Source organism: Pristiophorus japonicus, chromosome 19 (assembly GCF_044704955.1).
Source record: "Pristiophorus japonicus isolate sPriJap1 chromosome 19, sPriJap1.hap1, whole genome shotgun sequence".
Classification (NCBI taxonomy): Eukaryota; Metazoa; Chordata; class Chondrichthyes; family Pristiophoridae; genus Pristiophorus; species Pristiophorus japonicus.
The window spans coordinates 55,749,952-55,767,537 of record NC_091995.1 but is presented as its reverse complement, the minus strand read 5'-3'; the positions used below and the strand labels follow the sequence as shown (position 1 = coordinate 55,767,537).

General features: G+C 52.0%; 1 protein-coding gene and 1 pseudogene across 1 annotated transcript in view; both read right to left on the bottom strand.

Moving 5' to 3' along the window:
- Positions 1–5,236: 5,236 nt before the first annotated feature.
- Positions 5,237–17,586, bottom strand: part of LOC139229870 (H-2 class II histocompatibility antigen, A-U alpha chain-like) — a 61,884-nt gene continuing 49,534 nt past the window's right edge. Inside the window, exon 5 of the mRNA XM_070861504.1 lies at positions 5,237–5,420. The gene's annotated coding sequence lies outside the window, so the exon portion shown is untranslated. The remainder of the gene's footprint in view (positions 5,421–17,586) is intronic.
- On the bottom strand, positions 16,084–16,286 carry LOC139230662 (U2 spliceosomal RNA; annotated as a pseudogene).

The window sequence follows — 17,586 nt, the reverse complement described above, 5'->3', positions numbered from 1 at the left end:
AGAGTCATAGAAACATAGAAACATAGAAAATAGGTGTAGGAGTAGGCCATTCGGCCCTTCGAGCCTGCACTGCCATTCCATTAGTTCATGGCTGAACATGCAACTTCAGTACCCCATAGATTGTTGGAAAATGATCACCAATGCATCCACTATTTCTAGGGCCACTTCCTTAAGTACTCTGGAATGCAGACTATCAGGCCCCGGGGATTTATCGGCCTTCAATCCATCAATTTCCCTAAAACAATTTCCCACCTAATAAGGATTTCCTTCCGTTTCTCCTTCTCACTAGACCCTCGGTCCCCTAGTATTTCCGGAAGGTTATTTGTGTCTTCCTTCGTGAAGACAGAACCAAAGTATTTGTTCAACTGGTCTGCCATTTCTTTGTTCTCCATTATAAATGCACCTGAATCTGACTGCAAGGGACCTACGTTTGTCTTCACTAATCTTTTTCTCTTCACATATCTATAGAAGCTTTTGCAGTCAGTTTTTATGTTCCCTGCAAGCTTCCTCTCGTACTCTATTTTCCCCCTCCTAATTAAACTCTTTGTCCTCCTCTGCTGGATTATAAATTTCTCCCGGTCCTCAGGTTTTGTGCATTTTCTGGTCAATTTATATGCCTCTTCCTTGGATTTAACACTATCCTTAATTTCCCTTGTTAGCCACCTTCCCCATTTTATTTTTACTCCAGAAAGGGATGTACAATTGTTGAAGTTCATCCATGTGGTCTTAAAATGATTGCCATTGCCTATCCACCATCAACCCTTTAAGTATCATTTGCCAGTCTATTCTAGCCAATTCACGTCTCATACCATCGAAGTTATCTTTCCTTAAGTTCAGGACCCTAGTCTCTGAACTAACTGTGTCTCTCTCCGTCTTAATAAAGAATTCTACCATATTATAGTCACTCTTCCCCAAGTGGCCTTGCACGACAAGATTGCTAATTAGTCCTTTCTCATTACACATCACCCAGTCTAGGAAGACCACCCGCTAGTTGGCTCCTCGACATATTGGTCTAGAAAACCATCCCTAATACACTCCAGGAAATCCTCCTCCACCGTATTGTTACCAGTTTGGTTAGCCCAATCTGTATGTAGATTAAAGTCGTCCATAATAACTGCTGTATCTTTATTGCACGCATCCCTAATTTCCTGTTTGATGCTGTCCCCAACCTCACTACTACTGTTTGGTGGTCTGTACACAACTCCCACTAGCGTTTTCTGCCCTTTGGTTTTCCGCAGCTCCACCCGTACAGATTCCACATCATCCAAGCTAATGTCCTTCCTTACTATAGCGTTAATTTCCTCTTTAACCAGCAATGCCACCCCATCTCCTTTTTCTTTCTGTCTATCCTTCCTAAATGTTGAATACCCCTGGATGTTGAGTTCCCAGCCTTGGTCACCCTGGAACCATGTCTCCGTGATGGCAATTATATCATATTCATTAATTGCTGCCGGTGCAGTTAATTCGTCCACCTTATTCCGAATACTCCTTGTATTGAGGCACAGAGCCTTCAGGCTTGTCTTTTTAACACACTTTGCCCCTTTAGAATTTTGCTGTAATGTGGCCCTCCTTGATTTTTGCTTTGGGTTTCTGTGCCATCCACTTTTACTTTTCTTCTTTCTATCTTTTGCTTCTACTTCAGCCTTGTCTTTTGCACTCACATGCTGAGCTCTGCCATCATTGAAGATGGGGATGTTGATGGAGCCTCCTCCTCCTGTTAGTTGTTTAATTGCCTCAACCTGCGAGAGACCATCAGCAGGTCGGGACCATAAAAGGAGCGGAGAGCGGTGGCCATGGGCAGCGTACCACTGCAAGGTACAGCGCGAGCTGGTGCAGGAGGGCGACGGCAGCAAAGAGGGACGTCATCAAGGTCCAGATCGGTGATTGGAGCGTGGGCAGGTACAGCAGGAGCAGCGAGGTCGGGGCGAAGAAGTGGTGAGAGATTGTAGAGGGGGCTCAGGAGAGACTCAAGTTCGGGGCCAGAAAAGGCATGGCCCAGGGGCAGCACGGGCCAGCCCACACTGCGATATGTGAGCGCACTAAGTACGTGCAGCAGAGCTGGTCTCCAGTCGTCCTGGTTAATCCTTGCCACTGGACCAAGACCTAGCTCTGTCAAGCCCGTGTGGTGGCTGGTGTGCAACAGTCACTACACGTTAAAAAAATCCAAGCACAGGAATCTTCCATCCTTCAGGATGTAGTTCAGGACCTGGAATATTAGGTCTTTCATTGAAACACCTGTGAACTCTTCCTTTTTTGGCGTGGAAGCAAGCCATCCTCATTTCGAGGGACTGCCTATGATGATCACCATTTGTGACCTGATGTGACCTGACTGCAGAACTTTGACCTGATCTGTTGGTTGTGGAGGAATTGACATATTGGCTGATAAATATATGAGTATGATTGTTGAGTTGTTTGTCTGTGGGAAACTCTCAATTTTGGCACACCCTCAGATGGAGGAGGACTTTGCAATGTTGCTGGGCTGGGTGTGTTTTTGTCATGTCCTGACTCGATGCCTAGGTTATAGCCGAGTGGTCCATAGGGTTTATTCTTATTTTGTAGCGGTGACTTTCTGGGCCACTAACACCCATCAAATACTCACAACACTGGATGTGAACTAACTGATAAGCTGGGGTTTGTGTCACAGCTGGGATGGTTTTATTTAAAGTGCATGGATCAGGTGCCTATTTTATGTTTTTTAATGTCAGTAGGATATGTAAACAAGGAATGTGTATCTGCTGTAGCTTTGTGGATTTACTGTAAGGAATTTTAACTTGTAATCCTACTGGATTCCTTGCAGTTTTGCAAGTGGTGACATACATATAGGCATCTGAACTATGCTCGATTGAAGATAGCAGAAGTACTTGGTTTACAGGTGTGTAGCCCAAATCCCAACCTGAGCAATCACAGTCCACACTAGGCACAATTCAGATTAAAATAACCCTGGGGAGAGTGACCGTGAACAGGCAGACCTGAAATGTTATGATTGGGGGAACATTTGGTGAACGTGTGCTGTGTGGAGGGGAATAGTAATGTCAGTGGGGATCTGTTTTAGATAGGTGGATGCAGAGTCGTGTTATAGTCCATCACTACGGCAGAGTAAAAAGGACTGGAGATGGAACTAGCTCATATCTTTTCGTTATTGTGGAGATGTTAAACCGAGGCACCAGCTTCCCTCTTGTAGACGTAAAAGATCCCATGGCAAGGGAGTTCTCCCTGGTGTGTTGGCCAATAATTATCCCTCGACCAACATCACTAAAGCAGATTACCTGGACATTATCACATTGCTATTTGTGGGAGCTTGCTGTGCACAAATTGGCTGCAGCATTTTCTACATTACAACAGTGACTACACTTCAAAAACTATTTCATTGGCTGTAAAGTACTTTGGGACGTCCTGACATTGTGGAAACTACTATAGAAATGCACTGCATCTACCCTGTCAAGCCCCTTCAGAATCTTGTATGTTTCAATGAGATCCCCCCTCATTCTTCTAAACTCCAATAAGGCCCAACCTACTCAACCTTTCTTCACAAGATAACCCCTTCATCTCAGAAATCAACCTCGTGAACCTTCTCTGAACTGCCTCCAATGCAAGTATATCCTTCTTTAAATGAGACAAAAACTGTACGCAGTACTCCAAGTGTGGTCTCACCAACCCCTTAAGCAGTTGGAGCAGGACTTACATACTTTTATACTCCATCCCTGTACATCCCTTAGTAGAGGGGTCAACAACCAGGGGGGCATAAAGTTAAAGTAATTGGTAGAAGGTTTAGAGGGGATTTGAGGGGAAATTTCTTCACAGAGGGTGGGGGAGGTCTGGAACTCACTGCCTGAAAGGGTGGTAGAGGCAGGATCCCTCACTACATTTAATAAGTACTTGGATGTGCACTTAAAGTGCCGTAACCTGCAGGGTTACAGACCTAGAGCTGGAAAGTGGGATTAGGCTGGATAACCTCTTATTGGGCGAAATGGCCTCCTTCCGTGCTGTAAACTTCTATGATTCGCTCCCACTTAATGGCAGAGCAGGCTCAAGGGTGGCCTATTCCTGTTCCTATTTCTTATGTTATGATAGAAGGATGGAGGGATAGGATTACGAGGAGTGATTATGTAAATTGGGCATGTTCTCACTGGAAGAGAGAAGGTTGAGAGGTTATACGATTGCTGTTGTAGGATTCTAAAAAGGGACTGGATAATGTTGACTGTGACAAGCTGTTTCATCTTGTCCAGAACAGTAGAACCAGAGGACAAGGCCTGCGCTTGAACGGGGTCAATTTTAACTAGCTGTGGAAACAGTATTTCAGTCAGTGAGTGGTCAATCTATGGGAGACGGTGGATTCAGTCAAACACAAATTAGATTTGTTTCAGAAAATAACATTTTGGGATACAGTATGAGTAATTTGGGACATGTGTGTAGGGTGCTTGGGAGGAACAGGGGACTTTGGACTTGTGGTTCCCAAAGCTCTCCACCACTGGGGTTTCCCTCACCTCATGTCTGGGTCTGTGATAGAGATTGATTGGTCTGATTGGTCCAAAAACCCAGTATCATTGATAGAGATTGAGTGTTGTGATTGGTTCTGGGGTTTTCGACCATTGTATCATGTGACTACCAAGGTGGAGTTGTTGAACTAGATGGACCCTGGTCTTTTTCCTATGTTTCTTGTGCTCCATGGTCCTCGTCTTCATTTTCAATCACTCCACAGCCTCATTCCTTTTCCTTCCCCCCTCTCCCCCCCACTTTACGAGTGGCCTTCTGCAGGATTGTACAGTCCACTCCTCTGCCTCAGTCATTATTACATCATTGCCCAATACAAGTTGTTGTTTGTTCCATCACCAAGGACCAAGTCTTCTGGCACTGTGCCCCTCACCCTCTATAACTTACCTATAAGCCACTACTCTCTCTCCTGGCCCCACAAGGAAAGCTTAGGCCTTCCAGCCACGGGCTCCACCCCCTCCTCACGACCAACCCGAGTGATGGAGATCTGTGGTCCTGGCCGGAGGCCTTTTGCCAACGTTCATCCTGTTTCCCGTTAGTTTCAGGGGACATGCAAATGAGGCCTGGGTGTTAAAATCTCCCGGGCTTCACGTTGCCACCAGCTGGATTCCCAAAGTTAAAATCAGGTGCCAGGGAGCTGTATTATCCAGCAGGGCTTGGCCAACCTGCTGAGTCCATTAAACAATTGTACAGAACATTGCAGAGGATATGGTGAAAATGCAACTACAACAAAAAACTCAGTCTAGGGATTTATACAACTTTTAATGAAATCTGTGACACCACAAACATCTTATTGAACTGACATTGTTAATGTGGCACAAGAACAAACAGAGAACACAGAGTTCAGAAAGGAGTTACAGTTCACACCAAGCGGCGAGGGGGTCACAGTGAGAGGGTCATGGTGATGCGAAGTGTTTTCAATCACCCACCTAAATTGGGGGAAAGAAAAAGTCAGCAAACTCTGCACATTAATTTCTTATCTCATTGTCTGCACAGTCCTCCCATCAGTAACGTGGGCTTATCCTAGTGTGTGTGTATTATATGCAAGGTAACTAGATAACAATGAGAGTCTACATTACAGTATAAATGGGTAGAATCGTCACCTGCTATAATGTCACGATGAATATGGTCGGGAACGCTAGCATAGTGGTTATGATACAGGACTATTTGGAAACACGAGTTTAAATCCCATCACGGAGGCTGTGGAATTTAAATTCCGTTAATTAAATAAATCTGGAATTAAAAAGCCAGTATCAGTAACGGTGACCATGAAATCAGCAGATTGTTGTAAGAACTCATCTGGTTCAATAATGTCCTTTAGGGAAGGTAACATGCCAAACCTTACCAGCCTGTGTGTCTGGGAAAGTGGGTGACTCCTAACTGCCCTCTGAAATGGCCTAGCAAGCCACTCCGTTGTAACAAACCGCAACAACAAACATTAATAAAACTGGACGGACCACCTGGCATTGATCTCGGCACCAGCTACGGACACAACAATGGCACACCCAGCCCCATCGACCCTGCAAAGTCCTTGTTACCAACATCTGGGACTTGTGCCTAAATTGGGAGAGCTGTCCCACAGACTAGTCAAGCAGCAGCTTGAGTTAGTGATAGAATCATACCTTTTAGATAATGTCCCAGACACCTCCATCACCATACCTGGGTATGCCCTGTCCCACCAGCTGGACAGACCCACCAGGAGTGGGGGCACAGTGGTATACAGTCGGGAGGGAGTGGCCCTGGGAGTCCTCAACATTGACTCCGGACCCTATGAAGTCTCATGGTTTCAGGTCAAGCATGGGCAGGGAAACCTCCTGCTGATTACCACCTACCGCCCTCCCTCAGCTGATGAATCAGTACTCCTCCATGTTTAACACCACTTGGAAGAAGTACTGAGTAGCAAGGGCACAGAATGTACTCTGGGTGGGGGACTTCAATGTCTATCACCAAGAATGGTTCGGTATCATCACTACTGACTGAGCTGGCTGAGTCCTGAAGGACATAGCTGCCAGACTGGGTCTGTGGCAGACAGTGAGAACACCAACACGAGGGAAAAACCTACTTGACCACGTCCTCACCAATCTACCTGTCACAGATGCATCTGTCCATGATAGCATTGGTAGCAGTGACCACCGCACAGTCCTTGTGGAGACGAAGTCCCATCTTCACATTGAGGACACCTTCCATCATGTGTGACACCACTATCTGTACTGTGCTAAATACTACCCTCCTGTATGGTTCAGAGACCTGGACCATATAGAGCAAATACCTCAAAACGCTGGAGAAATACCACCAGCGCTGCCTCCGTAAGATCCTGCAAATCCACTGGGAGGATAGACGCACCAACGCCAGTGTTCTCGATCAGGCCAACATCCCCAGCATTGAAGCACTGATCACGCTCGATCAGCTCCATTGGGCAGGCCACAACGTCCACATGCCCAACACAAGACTCCCAAAGCAAGCACTCAACTCGGAGCTTCAACACAGCAAGCGAGCCCCAGGTGGGCAGAGGAAACGTTTTTAAGGATACCTTCAAAGCCTCCTTGATAAAATGCAACATCCCCACCGACACCTGGGAGTCCCTGGCCAGAGATCGCCCTAAGTGGAGGAAGAGCACCTCGAGTCTCGTCGCCAAGAGCATGCAGAAAACAAGCACAGGCAGCGGAAGGAGCGTGCAGCAAACCAGACTCCCCACCCACCCTTTCCTTCAACCACTGTCTGTCCCACCTGTGACAGAGACTGTAATTCCTGTATTAGACTCTTCAGTCACCTGAGAACTCACTTTTAGAGTGGAAGCAAGTCTTCCTCGATTTCGAGGGAGTGCCGATGATGATGATGAAATGGGAGAGATTCAGAACAGATCTAGCAGCTCAAAACTGGGCATTCATGAGGCACTGTGGGCCATCAGTAACAGCAGAATTGTATTCCACCACAATCTGTAACCTCACAGCCCGGTATATCCCTCATTCTACCATTACCATCAACGGTTCAATGAGTGTAGAAGAGCATGCCAGGAGCAGCACCAGGCCTACCTCAAAATGAGGTGCCAACCTGGGGAAGCTGCAACAAAGCTAAACAGTGGAAGCAACATGCTAAAGACATAACTAAGCGATCCGACAAGTGTAAGGTTCGAAAATCCACAGCCGCATTTTATTGAAACACCCCAAGGACAAGAAAACTAACATGGGATCGTTCTATTCATTTTAAATGAACATTGTGGAATCTGGCTCCCAAGCGAGACAGAGGCACTGGCCAATGGGGAAAAGTGCATTCTGGCAGGCCAATCAGGGGTCGAGTCAGGCCTGAAGCGGGGAAATCCTCAACCAATGGACTACCCGGCCCAGTTTGAATCAAATTATGAATGTGGACCATTATCCACCTAATTAATATGGACAATAGACAATGGTCCTGAGATCAATGTGGTAATTGACTCCCGGGACGTTACAATGGACCAACAGACGTTGAGGCACCAATGTGCACTGAAACAATACCCCTGTCCTCACACCTACCTGTACCTGTGACATCTTCTGATTAAATATTCAAAGCTATCTCCCCGCCCAAACTTACACAATGGACCACCAACTGAGTTTGAGCACGAAAAGGCCAGAACTAAATTGGTTATAGGACCTCCAGAACCACCGGGGGGGTAGAAGCAGCAGGGTGTGGAAGCAGCTGGAGAGTTGGAGGTTTTGGAAGGTGGGGGAGGTTTTGGAGAGGGGGAAGGTTTTGGAAGTTGGAGAGCTTGGAGCTTGCAGCTTGTATCTAGAGAGAGCTCCCTCTCGCTCTCGCTCCACCAGGGGAAGAAGCAGCAGTTCCGCAGACGAAGTCACTGAGACTGAAAACCAGCAGGCAGTGGCAGTGACTTCCCACAGCTGAGCTGAGCAAGGAAACCAACCAGAGGTTGGAGGTTGGAGTCAGGTTTTGGGAGTTGAGTCAGCTTTTCACAGGCCCCTCGCTCTGGGGAAGGTGAGCTTAACTCCAGCAGCTTTTTGCTTAGGAGCCAACCGAAAGGCAAGGAGAAGAAACCGATGCAACACCGAGGAGGAAAACCGAACCGTCCAACAACGTAAAACCCAACCCAGAGGGACCCCGAGCTGAAATAAGTGCCCCCAGAACCCCGGAGTTGATAGGATTGAGTATAGCCCAAACCCCCTCACAGACTCAATTTAGGATAGGAATTGGTAAGAAGGGTGTAAGTGGGAAGTGTAGTTGTGTGTGAGTGGAATGTTTTAATCTCTTATTTTCCCCTTCCCTGTTGTGAGATTTTTCGTGTTGTTGAGTGAGATTGTGCCATTACTGCTATTTATGACCTCTTCCTATGCCCTCTATCTTGGTGTTTACTATTCTAAATAAACAACATTAGCCATGTTGTACTCTTACCCACTGTGTCTGGTGCCTCGTTACTCACCCATCCTCATAAATCACACGTACAGAACCCCCGGGGAGTGTGGATTCAAACCCACACCCCAAGCTCCCCTTACAATGGCGACCACGAAGAGACATGCATTGAGTGAGGGTGAAGAGACAGTCAGTCTTGGTGGAGAGGAGTATAAAATGGAGGGTAAGATTGCTAGGTATGCAACATCAAGGATAAACTGCTCAAGGAAGTGGGTGCAGGCGCTGCTGAGGGCTGAATGGCCTGAGGATGCAGCAGCCAGGTGGACCCAGAGGAAAGATCATAAAAGATCAGTGGAAAAGGCAGTGTGGCTGATTTGCTTTCGGAAGCAAATACAGGTTTTGGACAGGCAGGTAGACTCCTGCAGACAGAGCTAGCTGAGCAGAGAGAGTGGAGCTGGTAAAGACCAGCAAAGAAAGGGAAAAGCTGGATCAGGATTTAAAGTGGGAGAGGCAGGAACGAGAGAGAGATGGAGAAAGCTATCGCAACCACAGGGAGTTCCTTCAGTCCCAGGTAACTGAGGGAAAAGGTTACGTCAGGGGACTGCAGGAGGAACTTGCCCAGGCTCAGAACCAGGTAAAGTTGGGAGCGGGTAAGAGTCTCCAGCTGCAGGCTGCACTTCAGGTGTGCCACAGCAGGGCAGAGGCGGATCATCGTTCCTTTCAGGAACAAATTGATCGGCTCACTCTGGCTCTGGCTGAAGCCAAAGCAGCCCTTGTTCTAGCCGGAGCAAAAGCTCTGGAAGTGCCCGAGACTCGAATCCCCACCCGGCCCGACACCAAAGCTCTGGCCCGAGCTGAGGCAAAAGCCCTTGGCTGGGCTGAAAGCAAGGCACCCAGTAAAGGAGTGGTGTGCCTTATCAGTCCAGCCGAGGTGCAGAAGGGGGAGCATAGTGAAACAGGCTGTGGGGAGGAGGATAGGGAGGAAGAATCCTACAGGCCCTCTCCCACAGCCCCATTGGGGATTCCGGAGGAGAGGCAGGGTGAGATGCTGGAATCTAAACCTCTGGGACCAGCCCCAATGTGCCCCATCAGGCAGAGTAGATTCGGACCACCCGCAGTGGGTCAGGCTGAGGGTCCCCTACAGAACCAATACGTGGTTCCCCACAGTGCGACCCAGCTGTGGCAGATGGTGGCCCATGTGAATAAACTTACCCGAAAAGGAGACCCTCTGTCCACTTTATGGAAGTAGAGCAGGTAGGAGACATAAATGACTGCGATGTGGCCGAACGGAGCAAACTGCTCCTGTTCTCACTGGACCCAGCCCTGTGTCAGGCTTTCTCTGCTGAGAGCAAGAGGGGTCAGCGAACAGTGGCCGCTCTCCAGGAGGATACCCTGGAGGCCATGGGGTTGAACAACGGCTGTCCGTTCGACTGGGTACAGGCCACTGTCCAGAGACCCGGGGAGACCCCCCAGGCGTTCGCTGATCGACTGTGGCCAGTGTGTGAGGAAGCTGGACCGAACCCAGCTGGATGCACACCAATGCGGTCGCTGGCTGCGTGCACTGGTGGCAAACAGCCTGAGTTGCATGCCCAGGCCAACCTGTGGTTCGATTTCAGAGACCCCCAAGCCAGAGAGGAGACGGTGCTGAGGCAGCTGACCCTCTCTTTTTGCAATGGCAGAAGCGGGGGAGGAGAAACCCACCAAGGGGAAGGTGTGCGAGATCCGCCCTGGCTCTGATAAGAGAGAGTGGAGGCAAGAAGGGAATTGGCCGGCAGGCAGAGAGGTGGTTTGCTACGGGCGCGGGAAGACAGGGCACATGAGGGAATGCCGGGATCCGAGGCAGGAAAAGAGGTGTCCACAGGCTCCAACCTCAGCCCCAGTCCCTGCGGCTGCAAGCCCTCCCAAACCAGCTGTACCCAGCCCTGCCGTCCCACTCGAGGGTTTCCTCGCGGCTCTGCAGGCACTCCTTACCCAGACTGGGAAGGTCGCAGCGTGACCGGGGGAGAAGTCCCTCAGGCCCAGACCCAACACCTCCCCAATGACTAGACCCCGAGGAACCCGTGTACCTCTGCCCGGTCACCTATGATGCGTGGAGCAGACCATGTGTCATGATGGGGGTTGAGGGGGTCCGGGGGGAGTATCTGCTGGACACAGAGGCCTCATGCACCCTGGTTCATGTAGACGACCCGACCACCTCACCCCTATCCAGTGGGATCCCCTACTGCCTAACCAGCTTCACTGGAGAAGAACACGAGGGCTTCTTCTCCAAACCACTGCAGATACACATAGGCACCCTCCACACCATGTGGAACGGTGTCCTTCTGCCGTGGGAGGGAGTGGGTAAAGGCATCCTAGGGGCAGATTTCCTCAGCAGCCAGAAAATTCTGGTCGACCTGAGGAACCGCTCTGTGGGGCACAGCTGACACTGGGGAAGGGGAAGGTACAGCAGTCATCCAGGGGAAGCAGGGGAAGGGTTCCCTCTGCACTGTAAAGCCGAAGGAGGGATATGACCTCAGCGCTCTGGTAGACGGCACCCCGATGACCTATCAGGCTTTTGTGCGGGCCAACCTGGCGGCATTTGCCAGGCACAAGCACGACTGTGGACGGGTAAATGGGGTCAAGGTCAGAGTAGATGGGGACCCCATGTCTAAGCCCCAGAAGCAGTATAATTTTCCCAGGGAGGCTGAGGCAGACCTAGAGGTCGCATTGGGATCTGTAGTCAGACAGGGAGTGTTGAGACCAACAGCCACATGTGAACTCTCCACTTTGGCCGGTTAGGAAAACGGACAATTCTTGGAGGGCCACGGTGGACTACTGAGTCCTCAATAAAAATATCCCTGCCTGTGCGCCCACAGTGGCAGCCGTAGCTGACCGAGTCACAGCCATCCCCGCGTCCGCAGCCGTGTGCTGGACATCTCGAATGGGTTCTGGCCCATCCTGCTGCAGCAGGAGGACCAGTACAAATTCGCCTTTACATTCAAAGGACAGCAGTATACCTGGAACTGTCTTCCCCAGGGCTTCCACAACAGTCCGAGCATTTATCATCAGTGCATGGCCAACTGCCTGAAAGAGTTCAGCAGACCCAGACAGCTAGTCCAGTATGTGGACGACCTGCTGCTATTCTCCGATTCGGAGGAAGAGCACGGTCCCCTGCTGGCAGAGCTGTTGGGACTGCTGCACGAGGAGGGTTTTAAAGTAAACCCTAAGAAGGCACAGATCGGCCAGACAGAGGTAAAATTCCTGGGGCTGACTGTGCGGGCAGGGGAGAGAGCCATTGATGAGGCTAAGAGGAGGGCAGTTCAGGAGTTACTGGCTCCGACTACAGTTACAGGGGTGAGGTCGTTCCTGGGTCTGACCGGTTACTGCAGGGACTTCATTGAGGATTACGCAGCCATTGCAGCCCCCCTACTCCGGCTCCTACACAAAGGCATGGAGTGGGATTGGGATGAGGACTGTGATGCAGCATTTACCCGCCACAAGGGAGACCTGCAGAAAGCTCCGGCTCTGGGAGCGGTAGATGAGGGCGAGGAATTTTTCCTGGAGGTAGCAGCCAGCGGGGATAGCTTAAGTGCTGTGCTGATGCAACAGCAGCACGGCCAGCTGAGTCCGGTGGTCTACTCCTCCAGGGTCCTCACTGAGGTTAAGAGGGGTTACTCAAACTGTGAAAGGCATCTGCTGGCCACCCACTGGGCTGTGAAGCGGTCGCAGGTGTTTACAGGAGTGTCCCCTATCACCCTCCTCACTCATCACACCCCCACTCAGATGCTGCTGGATGGGAGAATTAAGGATGGGACAGTGAGCAGTGTACGCATTGCTCGCTGGACTCTCCTGCTCTCACAGATGGATCTGAGAGTAAAAGGGATGTGTGAGCCCGACTGGCAACCAACATGCTGTACCCCGGGAAAGCCCACCATTGCTCCGTTGCGGGGGTCTGGGATGTGAACATAGGGTTCCGGGCAGGGATCCATTCCCACGGCTGGGAGATCTCTGTTGATGGGTCCAGCACAGTGGTGGTGGGGGAAAGGCTCACAGGGTGTGGGATTTATGATCCCCAGGCACGCATTGCCAGGGCCATAAAGCTCCCAACCACCATGAGGACCCAGCATGCTGAACTGTCGGCAGTCATGTATGTAGTCACCCACCCCGCCGAATTCCCACGGCCCTATACTATCTGTTCAGATAGTATGTTCACCTGCAATGCCTGCACGGAGTACCTCGCCATCTGGTCCCGTCGCAGGTATACATCTGTAGACGGAAAGCCCCTGGCTATAAAACCCCGACTGCAGCACATCATTCAGGCAGTAGGGACAGGGGCACACACCACGCAGGCAGTAGGGACAGGGGCACACACCACGCAGGCAGTAGGGACAGGGGCACACACCATGCAGGCAGTAGGGACAGGGGCACACACCACGCAGGCAGTAGGGACAGGGGCACACACCATGCAGGCAGTAGGGACAGGGGCACACACCATGCAGGCAGTAGGGACAGGGGCACACACCATGCAGGCAGTAGGGACAGGGGCACACACCACGCAGGCAGTAGGGACAGGGGCACACACCATGCAGGCAGTAGGGACAGGGGCACACACCATGCAGGCAGTAGGGACAGGGGCACACACCATGCAGGCAGTAGGGACAGGGGCACACACCACGCAGGCAGTAGGGACAGGGGCACACACCATGCAGGCAGTAGGGACAGGGGCACACACCACGCAGGCAGTAGGGACAGGGGCACACACCATGCAGGCAGTAGGGACAGGGGCACACACCATGCAGGCAGTAGGGACAGGGGCACACACCATGCAGGCAGTAGGGACAGGGGCACACACCACGCAGGCAGTAGGGACAGGGGCACACACCATGCAGGCAGTAGGGACAGGGGCACACACCATGCAGGCAGTAGGGACAGGGGCACACACCATGCAGGCAGTAGGGACAGGGGCACACACCACGCAGGCAGTAGGGACAGGGGCACACACCATGCAGGCAGTAGGGACAGGGGCACACACCACGCAGGCAGTAGGGACAGGGGCACACACCATGCAGGCAGTAGGGACAGGGGCACACACCACGCAGGCAGTAGGGACAGGGGCACACACCACGCAGGCAGTAGGGACAGGGGCACACACCATGCAGGCAGTAGGGACAGGGGCACACACCACGCAGGCAGTAGGGACAGGGGCACACACCATGCAGGCAGTAGGGACAGGGGCACACACCATGCAGGCAGTAGGGACAGGGGCACACACCACGCAGGCAGTAGGGACAGGGGCACACACCATGCAGGCAGTAGGGACAGGGGCACACACCACGCAGGCAGTAGGGACAGGGGCACACACCATGCAGGCAGTAGGGACAGGGGCACACACCATGCAGGCAGTAGGGACAGGGGCACACACCATGCAGGCAGTAGGGACAGGGGCACACACCACGCAGGCAGTAGGGACAGGGGCACACACCATGCAGGCAGTAGGGACAGGGGCACACACCACACAGGCAGTAGGGACAGGGGCACACACCATGCAGGCAGTAGGGACAGGGGCACACACCATGCAGGCAGTAGGGACAGGGGCACACACCACGCAGGCAGTAGGGACAGGGGCACACACCATGCAGGCAGTAGGGACAGGGGCAGATATTTGCATTCACAAAGTAAAGGCCCATTACAAACATAAGCCCAGGGCTGCAGGGAACCAAAAGGCAGATCAACTGGCCAAAGAGGGAGCCCGAACGAGAACCAAGTGGAACCCGCTCGAGGCAGGCTCCATAGCAGCTATCCGGGGCGGACAGGGGACACAAGGGGGCACAGGGGTGGCTTTAGCCCCGGACCTCCAGCAGGTACAGGCACGAGATCCCGTCCTCAAGTCCGACATGGACAAGCTGACTGCGGGAGAAAAGGTCGAAGGACCGTACGGAGGCACAGACATCCATGTGAGGGAGAAGATGTTGTTTAAAGGAGAGCAGTGGATAGTGTCCCAGCAGCACCAGAGGGAATTCCTTCAGCTGGCCCACGCAGGCCCTGGAGCTGGACACCCAGGACCGGAGGTCACCTGGCAACGGGTGGAACAGGTCGGGTGGTGGCCCCACTCCGGGAAGACACGCGTGAATTTTGTGCGAACTGTCTTGTCTGTGCAACCAATAATCCAGATCCCCAGAAAAGAAAGGTGTCTCTAGGATACGCAAGGAGGGTCGAGGGACCATGGCAATCGATACAAATCAATTACATAGGGCCTCTACCTGTGGCTAAGGGAGGGTACCGGTACTGCCTGGTTTTGGTGGACACTTTCACAAAGTGGGTTGAAGCCTTCCCTTGCCGAACAGCCACAGCAGCAGGGACCGCCAGGATATTGGTTAGGGAGGTGTTCTCCAGGTGGGGACTTCCACAGTACGTGGAGTCCGACCGGGGGAGCCACTTCACGGGACAGGTCATGCAGGCAACCCTTCAGGTGCTGGGGATTGAGGGGAAGTGGCATGTTGCCTACAACCCCCAGTCCTCAGGGCTAGTGGAGCGTATGAATAGGACCTTGAAAGAAAAACTCAGGAAGGAGTCTGGGGATTCCCCGCAGAGGTGGGTGAAGAGGTTGCCCCTGGTTTTGATGGGGATCCGGGCCAGCCAGTCGAAAAGCATGGGGTATTCCCCATACGAGCTCATGACTGGAAGAGCCATGCGAACCCCCACCCATGTACTTGCCCCGGTCCTGACGGAAGCTCAGGTAATCGAGGTGAATAGGCTCCGCTTTACCAAGGGTCTGTTGGAGCACCTCAAGCAGAGTCACTGGCAGGCGGCCACTAACATGGGGAAGCAGCATCAGACCAACCGATTGCTGCTGGAACCGAGCAAACACCACGAGTGGCAGGTGGGGAACCAGGTCATGGTCCGCAACTTTGCCAGGGTGGGAGTCTTTGAGCCACTATACATGGGGCATTACAGCATTGTCGACAAGGCAAGCCCAATAGTATACGTGGTCAAGATGCCCCGCCGGGTTAAATGGTTTCACAATGTAAACTGTTTAACCCCAACAAGGCAAAACCTCGTGGGAAAGGGTAGCCCGGAGGGATAATCCCGACGGGAAACCCAGGCCCCCAGCCCACCACTGCAGCCCCACCGATCCCACCACAAGGAGCAGTGAGTTTTTTTGGGGGGAAATTCGTAGCCAATCGTTCCAATTCTTTGTCAAATCACAAACGCCAGAGGTCACCTTGCACACGCCAAGGATCACTCTGCGCCAATGCTCTTAGCCAAAAGGCCTAGAGCCACTGCACCGTTCCTGGAAGTACTGCAATACCAGGTTCGTGCCATGGAGGTGGATGGGTCAAGCCACCCCACCCACCTCCTGTTTCCAAAAAAGCAAGCATATACCTTCCTGATCCAGGGAGAACCACCCGGAGGTCATGGTGGCTACTCCCCTGTCAGGTCAGTTACGCATGATCTTAGCCAAAAGGCCGAGAAGCGACCACAAGGAGCAGTGAGTTGCTACACAGGTACAAACTACCTACAGATTTGGGACCCACAAGAAGGGGGATTCCCACCTTATATATGGGACGAGGACTCACCTCCATCCGTTAGGAGATCCGCTCGGACTCCGCAGCCAAGGGTGCCACTGTCCCTAGCAGCCTGTTTTACTTTCCCGAGAGGTACTAGGGGAAAAGGGCCGCGCAGTCAAGGTCTCCTGACGAGGAAGGGGTTGTACCGGAGACAGGGGCCGCCGACAGTGAGGAGCCTGTCGGGGATAGCCTAGCCTTCGGTGCAGACAGCCCAGAGCCTGCAGGAGAGAGGGTGGCGGTGGGTCCCAGCAGTGAGTGGTCCCTAGAAGAGCTGAGGAAATGCTGTGAGTGTATCAGCTGCGAGTGGTTTCCAGGTGGAACCCTTGTACAACCCAAAGCCCCCAGAGGATATGGGAGTCCCTGGCAGTAAGGAGCCTGCCGGGGGAATTTTCGTTGCTCCCGAGGACAGTGAGCCATCCCTGGATGGGGTGAGGGGCTGTACCAGCCCAGTAAACACTACCCGAAGCTCGGGGGACACCTTGGCAGGGGAGACAGAGGGGCCACGGAGGTCGGTCCAGCCCAAGAGGCCAAAGGAGAGGTGGTCTCCCCCCTACATTCCCCCGCATAAAAGGAAAACCAAGGAGAGCCCAGGGATTAGCACAGCCACTCGGGAAGGGTGGCAAGCAGGTTAAAAAGGAGAGCAGTAGGATATATATTTAAAGTTTTCTCTAGTGTAGTGGGGCTCAGGTGGCCTCTGCAATATAGGGAGTATAACAGTGAGGCTTTTGAGCCAATAGGATAGGGAGCCTGGACTTCTTTGTTTCTCTCACTTCCTCTTTTGTGTAAGGTTTGTTTGTTGTTTCAAGTGTTTATTGGTTGAAACCCCTTGACTTCCACAGTAAAATTGCGGTTTGCGGTCAGACCGATAGGCACACACAGTTTAAACCCGTGCAGGGGTACTGTGAGGTGCAGACAGAGTTGAAAATGGGGGAGGGATGAGCCAGGGGGCTCAGGGTTTTTGAACCAAATGAGATTTTGTCTTTCAGAAGAGGAACCAGAGATGAGGAAAATCCTGCTCCTGTGCACCTACATCAGAAAGTGCATCGGCTACCGGGGAGAGACTGAAGAAGCCATTATTTTTGGATGCTCAGGGGGGCAGGCACCGACTGTCACCACAGGAGAAGGGACACCAGGGGTAGAGGGGACCGCAATATATACCCACAGGGGAAGGTGGCCAGGGTGGTTGGGGTCCAATTCCACTAGCTACTCC